Raw genomic sequence first — 10,629 nt, forward strand, 5'->3', positions numbered from 1 at the left:
GGCATGGTTATGGTAATAGAGAAGAAACTAAGACAGGGGATGGCACCGTCTTCGGCTTAGCACTCTTCACCCAAAGTGCCGTGTTTGGGGTAGTGTTTTCTGAGCACAACAGTACGTGCAGGGGCATCACCCAGGTGTCTACCCTGCTCTACAAACCCGCTTAATCATGGAGTTCGGCCTCCGCTGCTCCTCTCCTCTCCCCCTTCTCTTCCTTTCTTCCTTTTCTTTTGTTTGTTTGTTTATTTGGTTGATTGATTTTTTTTGAGTCTTGAGTTTTGCTATGTGGTACAGGCTGGCCTGTAACTCTACTTCTTTATAACATTCTCTCTCTCTCTCTCTCTCTCTCTCTCTCTCTCTCTCTCACTTTTTAATAAAGATAGGTTCTATGACACAATACTGTTCAGCTATATTTGAACCCAAGGCAAAAGCCGGTCATGCTAATTCTGTCTTTATTTAAATTCTTGCTATTTTATTCATTGTGGATTTTGTATTACCGTTATGTAATTTTCAAATATTGCATTAGAATATGATTGGTCTTGATTCTCATACAGAAATATCTCACTTGCTGGCTCTTGTCCCAACCCAGCACGGTCACGAGATCTAAGCTCCCACCTTCATCACACCCTGTTAAGAGCAGCCCCTCCAGGATGGTGGATGGGAGCAATTGTTTCCGGTCTGTGCTGGGCCACGGACTCTACAGTCTTCTCCCCACTGTCATGCATGTTCTAGCCAGCTAGCTCTCTTGGTCATGCCTCAGGGGTCCTATGCATGCTGCAATGTCACTATCGTCACAGACCATACTATTGTGTGTGACCTGTGTTTAGTTAAGGTCATGTTATGACTCAAGTGGGTTTAACAGACATCTATAGAACATTCCATCCAAATATAAAAGAATATACCTTTCTTCTCAGCACCTCATGGATCCTTTTCCAAAATCGACCACATACTCAGTAACAAAGCAAATCTCAACAGATACAAAAAAAAAAAATTGAAATAACCCCTTTTATCTTACCAGATCACCATGGCTCAAAGTTACAATTCAACAACAACACTAACTGCAGAAAGCCCACAAACTCATGGAAACTGAGCAATGCTCAGATGAATCACCACTGGGTCACAGAAGAAATAAAAATGTTATGCTTAAAGTCCATATCCCCAAAACATCACCACGAGACTGTATTACCATGAGACTGTATCTGATGAAAAGCAGAGTCTTTATTGCGAGTTAACACAGGTCCCTCCGTCCATCTGAAGCAGCAGCAGCCGCCGCTGCAGCAACAGGAACACACAGGAGAGACCCTGGGCCTTGAAAAGAGGCATCTTATATAGGGGAAGAGGTTTGAGGAATTCCAAGCCCTGGACTTGTGATTGGCTCACACCACCCCCCCAATTCCAGGCTTGGGATTGGCTCCCTGCCCCCCAGGGAATTCCAGGCTTGGGATTGGCTGGAATTGGCCCTATGCCTCTAAGAGAGAATTCCCAACTGCCAGTAACTGTCTGAAGAGGAATGCCAAGCCTCTAAGGGACTCAGTGATTGGTCCATTTTCCCTGCTCTGGGATTGGCCAGTTTTGTGTCAGTGGCAGAGATGGCTCTGATTCTGGGCTACCTTGACTTCCCTCAGGGATGGACTATGATGTGGAAGTGTAAGCTGACCAAGCTGCTTTTGTTCATGGTGTTTTATCATAATAAAGGAAACCCACCCTAATTCAGACAACTAAGGCCAGTCTCCACACTGGATACCTTTTTCCCTCCGTCAAGGAAAGAGAAGGACTAGGTGAGACAGAGCTACCAGGAGGGGTGGGCGGTCAGAGAGGTGAGGCCAAAAGTCGTTTTGTGAGCAAATCTGATGCTAAGCGGGGCCACTGCACACCTAAAGGAATTCCAAAACTTTCCATGGTTTGATGCATGGGGCACACCAGTGGAGTTCTGGAAGATCGTTTGAAATAATTTTCTCAGTACTTTGTAAGGGATTTGGAGCTTTTGCCATGGAAAGATTGCAGAGAACATGAATGGCGACACTACCAGGGCCGGCACTGTGCCGTGAGGTAGCTGGCCACATGCCTTCTTCTTTGCCCAGCCTCTCTCCAGGTATGTAACTCCACTTTTACGTTGTTACCCTTTGTAACTAGAAAAATAGTTCTCCTAAATCCTTCAAAGCTTGAGTTATATTTTTCAAGAACTTTATTTTAATTTTTGAAGAATATTAAGGCATTCTGAGACCAGAATGTTCATGAGTGGTCGTTACATGGACCCTCAAAATGCCTCTGTAGTGCACACACAATTCTTCTTTAACGACGTTTCTCCCTTTCTCATTTTCCTCTCTCTCTCTCTCTCTCTCTCTCTCTCTCTCTCTCTCTCTCCCCTCCCTCCTCTCACTCTGTCTCTCTCCCTCTCTCTCTCTTGTGTGTGTGTGTGTGTGTGTGTGTGTGTGTGTGTGAGAGAGAGAGAGAGAGAGAGAGAGAGAGAGAGAGAGAGAGAGAGAGGGCGGGGGGGACTGAACTCAGAACTTTGAAATGTGTTAAGCCACACCCAACCAAAGTTTTTTTTGTACTTTTTTTTTTGCCTTAACATGTGAAATAATGAGTTCCATTATAACATTTTTATAAACACATATCATCATAGTATGTGGTTACATCTAGGCTCAGCATGAAAAGAAACATTTGCTAATTGTCTATTTCCCCTCCATTACTTTCTGTTCCCTTCCCTACAGACTCTTTCCTCCCTTAGAAAGCAGGGTAGATGTTCTTTCCCGTGCCTGCCGGACAGACCACCGCTGCTGGAACTGTAGCCTGCCCACATGTGCCAGGCAGCCTCCGGCAACCAGAGAAACCCCTCTGTAGAGATAACCAGGCACTAACAGCTTTGGTGTAAGGCCTGCTGGCGAGGAGAAGGCACCATCCAGGGTGAGGCATCCTGCTCTCTGCTGCTGGGCCAGACTCTGTGTCCCAGAATCATCTTCATCACCACAAGCTAAAAGCAGCCTTTGCTCTCAGGCCTTTGCTCCCCAAGCCTAGAGAAGTCCGCTGAGGTCAAGGGGTTGCTGACTAGGGGAAAATGAAGGCTAACACCATCCCCCGTTTCCCCTCGCGCCCTGTAAGCTGCACGGAACACAGAAATGTCTGAGTTATCTGGTTGTTAATCCTCAGAAACTGCAGCCAGAGAAGCGCCAAACATCTGCCTTTTACAGCCCCGCACCCCCAGCGTGTGCGCTGTGGTGGCCTTTCGTAAGGCTATGGCTCCATCTACAGCCCGAGGAGGGAGCATCCACGCTGGGGTTCAAGAGGAGCAGCTTAGGGGCGGAGCACGGGCTCATTGCAATTAACACTAATAAAGTGGGTTTTTCCCCTCTAGCTGCACTGTTTATTCAACGCAGACGTGGACGACGCTGGAAGTTATTTATTTCAGACTGTGCCTACAGTAACAGCTGTTCAGAATATACTAGAACCCTTTTAGCCAGAAATTGGCTTGGAATGTCCGTTTTAAACCACTGTTTGTTATGAATTGAGTTAACTAGCCTTTGCCACTTTGTTTTTCTATTGTAACAACGGAACACATACAAGCCTTTAAAATGCCAGGACTGCATGTTCTTTCTTTCACTCCACAAACCTTTAATTAGCACCTTCCGTGGAGCGGGTGGAGCGCTGAGCCTGAACCCGTCCCCATTACCATCAGAGAGGGCTCCTCTTAGTGACTGAAACATTTCTATATAGGTGGAGAAAGACAGAAAAGAGAGCTGACTCCTGAGTGTATCAGAAATAGAGACAGTGTAGCGGCAGCAGACATGGGATCCTATGGTTCACAGCCACAGGGAAGGCGGAAGTCAACCTCGGACATCAGCTAGATGTTTGTCCCGTCAATCATTTTTTTTCCCTCAAAAGTCTAGTTTGGCTGGGCATGGTGTCATACAACTGGAACAGGAGGACCATGAGTTCAAGGCTAGCCTGGGCTCAAGAGCAAGTCTGAGGCTGAGGCTAGCCTGTATCCAAAAATAAGGTGTAGTTAGTTTTTCCTAAATCAGTAACTGTTTTACGCTAAAAACAAGAAGAAAAGAGACCCGTGACAACACTACCAAGCAAAGCTAAACTGCACCCTGACAAATATGGTGTGGCCTTTTCACTGGCCCGGAGAGAGGTGTGTTCTCCATCTGCCTGCTCAGTGTGATACTGAGTTTCTTTTTTTTTTTTTTTTTTTTTTTTTTGGTTTTTTTCGAGACAGGGTTTCTCTGTGGTTTTGGGATACTGAGTTTCTATGGAGCATGTGTGAACACACCGTCACTTAGGCTATATGTGGTCACTGGGGCTTTCCAGTTTTAGGCTTTGTATAGATGTCACCAACATCCCCAAACAGATCTACAGATCAAGGAGCATGTGAGAGCTCCCAGCGCTCTGACATACATCCCTTTGCTGGCAAGGTTCATCCTCCTGGACTTCCTTCCACGTCATGTCTAAACCAAAGTCTACCTTCAGGAAGCCCTGAGTGTTCAGCCGCAGAGAGATCTGGCTGAGTGGCAAGTGGTGTTCATTGGGACCTTTAATGCCAGGAAGTGGCACAACTCCCGGCCTGTCGTGGTGACTTCCTTAGTTTCCTGAATGAGTATGTGTCGTGCAGAGTATGCTCGTAACTACACTGTGAGTTCAACTTCTCTACCTGAGTCCCATCTTCCATGGGTTTCTGGGTGCCTGGGGTGTGGGGAAGGGGCGCCAAGTAGCTGAATGATCAAGGGTACCGTCCTATAGGACACCCTTCCTCTATCCTCCATGCCCCTGGAGGATGGAGCTATATCCATCCCAGCACACCGATTTCTTTCACCTGAGTGGAAAAACCATGAAAATATCTTAAGACTGGGCCGGAGGAAAAGCCCAGGTGGAGGTGAAGCCCAGGTGGAGGTGAAGCCCAGCAGCCCTGGGCTTACAGATAGTTATAAGCTGCCATGTGAGTGCTGGGACTGTAACCCATGTTCCGTGCTCTAAACCATGGAGCCATCTCTCCATCCCATAATAGCATATCTGAGACTGGTGTTTTGGTAGATCCCAGGTCGTCTATAGTTACTGACCACATCCTTGGGTTTTGATTCCCCAGCTGGAAATGAAGGTTAGGAATTGCCCCTGCCCTCCCTCCCACAGCCGTCCTGGCCTCTCCCAGCTGGGAAGACTACAGACATTTGCAGTGTCTGCCAGGCTTGTTCAATGCCAACACTCACCTGGAAACATGTCCATGCTAGGCTCCCCTAGGCGATAGCTGTAGGAGGGGCCTCAGCACCCTAGTGCTTAGGTTCCTAGCTGATTGCTTGATCTAACCATCTGGCAGATTTGGAAAAACTCAAGTTAATCGTGGAGCAGACACCAAACTGCACGCTCCAAGGAATGTTGATTTTGACAGCATGATTTATTGACAAATAAGAGCACAGAATGTCCATTTACATTTGAACTTCAGACAAACAAGGAATTATTTGTCTATCCTGCGTTCTTTGGAGGACATACTCATATTAAAAATTTCCTTCTGCCTGGCCAGCCTGGCAGATCCTCTGAACCCCGTGTTATGGATAAGCCTGAGTCTCACTGTGTTGTCTAGATTGGCCTGAAACTGTTGGGCTCATAAGATCCTCTCTCCTAGCCCCTCGGGTAGCTAGGACCACACCTGGTGTGAGCTGTCTAATCGTTAGAGGAAAACACACAGCATCGTCGACAGAGCGGTCCTTCTGACCCTGACTCTGGGCGCCTCTTGGCTCAGCACTTTGTGCTCATGGTTTTCCAAGATGCCGTGATTCGTAGCCTGGCAGCCAGCTCAGTAAGTAGGTAAGGATGGTCTTGAATTCTTGATCCACCTGCGTCCGCCTTCCAAATGCCTGTGACAGCTGTGCCCCACCAAGCCTGATGCTCGCCGCTCCTGTGGTTACCACTCACCTGTCTGCCTGGAAGAGCAAGCCCCAGCCTCCTCCCCCATCCTCACAGAAATAAAACTTCAAAAAAAGCTACTGTTACTACTGAAAAAACAAAGCTTTGTTTCTTGAGATACAGAGTTTAAAACAGCTCAGCTTTCCAATGAGGCAGTGAAACAGGGTTGAGCATCAGTGCTATCCACTTCCTGGAGTGTTTACTGCCGTCAAAATGATTTCTTTCTAAGCCGCAGGCTTTCAAAGCATGTTGCATGTTTTCCATGCCCAAGCTTTCCGAGCTCTTCAGCCCTTCCGTGTGGGCAATTGTGAGTGATGACACCTGACACCCCGGCAAGGGCCTCCCAACACAGATAAGGATGGATCGGTCTCTGCCGGAGAGGTTGGAAATAGCCAAGGATTTGGAAATCTCATCGTCAATTAGAAAGCAGACCTCCCTCAAGGTGAGAGCAAGAAAATTCAGAGATGAATATGAAATTCCATAGCACTGTATGGTCTCAGAATGAAATGTTTTCTAAATCAAATGAAGCTACATGGTGGAAATTGAGGCGAAAGTCCTGAAGGTGGTTTTTTAAATGAAAATGAAATGTCGGCTAGTAAGGTACAGGGGTGCGGTGACACTGTGTGGCAGGCTGGTGTCTCATTCATTTCCAACATAGGTTTTTATGTGAGCCTATTTGATTATAATTTGATTATCTGACCCTGTAATTAAAGTTTATTGCCAGTTTGGAGGCATACATGTAAAATGAACTGGTTTTCTTCAAACCAATATACAATCTTTTAGACTCGTTGGCTTCTGCTTTTGCATTTAAATAGAAAAGTCAGCTCTAACGTGACAAACAGGTTGGGGTTTTGATCATTAATCCTGCTAAAGCAATATTCATAAATTCAATTCTGAATCAGTTGGAATACTTTTCTTTTATTAGTTTCTGTGTTATTAAATGAGATTGTTTCTGACTAATATATTTCTGGACTCAAACTGTAGCTCCGAGCTGTTATTCAAATCAAATAACATGCCCCTTACTTGTGCCTCGCACTAATAAATGCCAACTTGTGATACATTTGCAAGAGGCTGTCAGCAATATTAAAGGAGGCAATAACGTCAAGGAGGTCTCAAAGTGAGCTGATTTTTCTAAAGATTTCTTCACATACATAAGGATACTCAAACCTTTTGTCTTAAGATAAAAAAACAAAAAACAAAAAAAAAAACAAAAAACAAAACATGCTTTGGGTCAAGGAACTATTGCCAGCACTTTCCTGGCCAAGAGATTGGCTTGAAAAACTCTTGAGCTTGAGGACCCTGAGCATGAGAAGTGGGAAGTGGATTTCAGAGTGGTTATCTTTAGGAAACTAACTGGGGAAGAAGTGGGGTTTTCTTCTAATCTGCAGGAGCAAAGAAAGAGGCTGCATCACTTTTGAAATTAGTAAATGTCTTCACAAGCCACTGCTGGGTCTCGGAGCAGAGAGCCAATCTAAGACCCTCTTTCTCCATTCAGTTTTACAGATGGGAACTGGGAGCAAATCCCAAATGGAACCCACTCTTGATAATCCTGCCATTTTCCAGTACTTTCTTCACCAGTCAGCCTTGTTATTACTTTTTTAGAAACTGCACAGGAGAAGGATTCAGAAGCCTGGCTCTGCCCTTCAGCCTTTTGGCCCCCCAGAAGATAACAGCATGAACCCCAGAAGATAACAGCCACTCATTACTGCTCATACCTGTCCTTTCTCCCCATTACTAAGACCCGACTATAAAGTTAAAGAGAAAAACAGCTTAGACTCACCGATCTTTAAAATACAACATTCTTCCTGGATAGTTATAATGGCAATGAGGTTTTCACTGCTCTGGAAACTTCTCTGAGCACCCATATTTGGGCCTCAGAAAAGGTCCTCCAGACTAGGGTGCTGAATATGCCCTTGTCTTTATCAAGACACTCCAGCACTACCTTCTGTGGCTCCAGGTCCTTCCAGACTTCCTCCTTATCACCATCCTTGTCACCAGAAAGAAAATATTTCAGAACCTTTGGCAAAATTCAAGTCTCCATGTTGCCAGAAGCCTTGGAGTTCACCATCTGCTCTGTTGAAAATGCCACCCACCAATAACATCACCTGGAGTTCATTCACCCAGCCTGCACTCAACAGGGGCCCGGCCTGCCCTCCCCTGGATCCTTGACTTGAGTGACTGAGTCAACCAGAGAAGCCATTCCACCCAGGGTCTCTCCGTTGTTCCCACCATGAAGCAGGCACACTGCCGAGTGTTCCTCCTGATCTGCTGGGCAAATTTGCAGAAGGAACAGGGAAGACACCAAGGCCAGGAGATCTGGTTACTGAGAAGCAGGCTTCCTCTATCCCCTGTAACATGAGGGTCTGCTTTTTGGGGTTTCTGTCCTGCCCAGTTCCCACAGCCATTCAGCCCCAAAGAAATCCACAGAGGTCTCCATAAGTTATAAACTGGCCCATTAGCTCAGGCTTCTTGCTAACTCTTATAATTTATATCAATCCATTATTAGCCCATTATTATTATCTGTGTTAGCCACATGGCTCAGTACCTTTTTCAGCGGAGCAGGTCACATCTTGCTTCTTCGATGGTCTGGGCAGGACTCAGGAGGAATGGGCTTCCTCCTTCCCAGAATTCTCCTGTTCTCATGGCCCCACCTCTACTTCCTGTCTGGTTGGCCCGCCTATACTTCCTGCCTGGCCAATCAGCATTTATTTAAAACATGATTGACAGAATACAGACAATTCCCCCACCAATTTACCCTTTTAAATATACCAGCCAACATAAGATCCTATGGTTGAAGACATCACACACTTTAGCATTGCAGGTCATATAGAAATTAATTTGGAACTGACTGGAAACTTCCTCCCTGCTAAATGGGGGAAGGGGTTATGCAGGCCACGAGGGTAGAGAAATCGATAGTACCTTCCTGGGAGCCAGACTGGCCCAAGACTATCTCAGAGGCTCTGATGTAAGTGTAAAGGGAACTTCATTTTTATATCTTTGATCAGGAGTGGACCTGACAAGACCAGTCAGTGTAAGGCTGGAGCCAGCGTCTCAGAGGAGTCAAGGCTGTGGTTTCTGGGGACCAGGCTCTTCCCCCTGGGCTGTGTGATCAGCCCTAAGGCAGTTGTGTCTGAGGTAGCCTCTGTTCTCCTTGTCAACATTGTCAGACTTAACTCTCTGCTAGCCTTGGTCATTTTCCCTTGGTGATATTTTAGGATGCTGTACTTCTTAATAAATTTGCTTGGCATAAGTCATCAGCTTATATAAGACCTCCTGCTCCCAGTTAGTGCTTTTATCTCTTTATTGCACATTTCTGGCTCTTCCCACTCAACACCACACCATTCAGTTTCCCTATTCCTATGAATTTGGGCCAATATTACCTGCCTTTGGACCCTGTGGGCTAAATACCCATTTACCCAGCGAGGTGTGCTCACTGGTACAAATAGTGGCATGACTATTAAAAGGGTAGCCAACAACTTTCTGGTTGAATTTGAGGCTGGCTCCACAGGAGGGAATTCATGCCTGATAATATAAATCTAGGCAAAAGCCCATGACTGAGCAGTCACAGGCTCTAGGGGGGAACCTAATGTTGTTTTGCTAAATTCTCACACTGTCAAGCTGCACTCTAAACATGTAAGCTTATACCCATACACACCCATAGACTAGTGATGTTTTCAGCCTTGGCCAGAGGGGCTAACTTTTTTTTAACTTCTTTATTGACTCTTTGGAAGCTTCACATCATGTACCTCAATTCTGCTCACCTTCTGGTGCCCCCATATCCTCCCCTCACCCCTGCCATGCCCCCCACCAAAGGAAATAAATCAAAGTAAGCAAGCAAGCGAACAAAAGCAAAAACTAAACAAACAAACAAACAAAAAAGAAAGAAACCAAAAGAAAAACTACAACAACAGAAAAATCTCTTTGCTTCTCGTTCGTTCTTTCTTCTTCACCACCTCTTCATCTGTCCTGGTACAGTAGAGGCTTCAGTGTGCCATACGGTATCCCTCTCTGCCCATCAGTCTTGCTGGCAAATGGCATTTTGTTGTTTTTTGTTTTTGTTTTTGTTTTTGAGACAGGGCTTCTCTGTGTAGTCCTGGCTGTCCTGGAACTAGCTCTTGCAGACCAGGCTGGCCTCAAATTCACAGAGATCTGCCTCCCTCTGCCTCCAGAGTGCTGGGATTAAAGGCGTGCTGGGGAATTATTGGCAGTTCATGGCTGCTGGGCAGAGAGTCAGTTTTTTAAATGCTGTAGCCCCTTGGAGGTTGTCCCTGGTCCGGTGGATGGCTCCGCACTCATGCACACATGGGAGATACTAGCTGGACTCAGTGAGTTATTTAAAAAGAGAGTTTATGAAGTGGTAAAACAAGGACGTATTGTGGAGGATGTAGGGGAAGTGGAGAATGGATAATAAGGGCTGGATATGATCAAGATACATTGTGTTCATGCATGAAATTAGCAAGGCTGGAGAGATAGTTCTGACCATGGTCCCAGAGGGGGGAGTCGTTAAGAAGTATACTCCTCTGTCAGAGCACCTGAGTTCAAGTTCCAATGCCCACCACTTAGGATGCACATACCTACACACACGCACTAGTAAAATAAACATTTAAATATACGTTTGCATATATTTGGATATATTTATATATTTAAATATACATCTATGTGTCAATGCCTTTTAATATATTCCGAGTTTCTGAGCCATCGTCCCAAGCAATGTTCAAAGGCTTCACTGGAAGG

This window comes from Chionomys nivalis, chromosome 21, assembly GCF_950005125.1.
Source record: "Chionomys nivalis chromosome 21, mChiNiv1.1, whole genome shotgun sequence".
NCBI lineage: Eukaryota > Metazoa > Chordata > Mammalia > Rodentia > Cricetidae > Chionomys > Chionomys nivalis.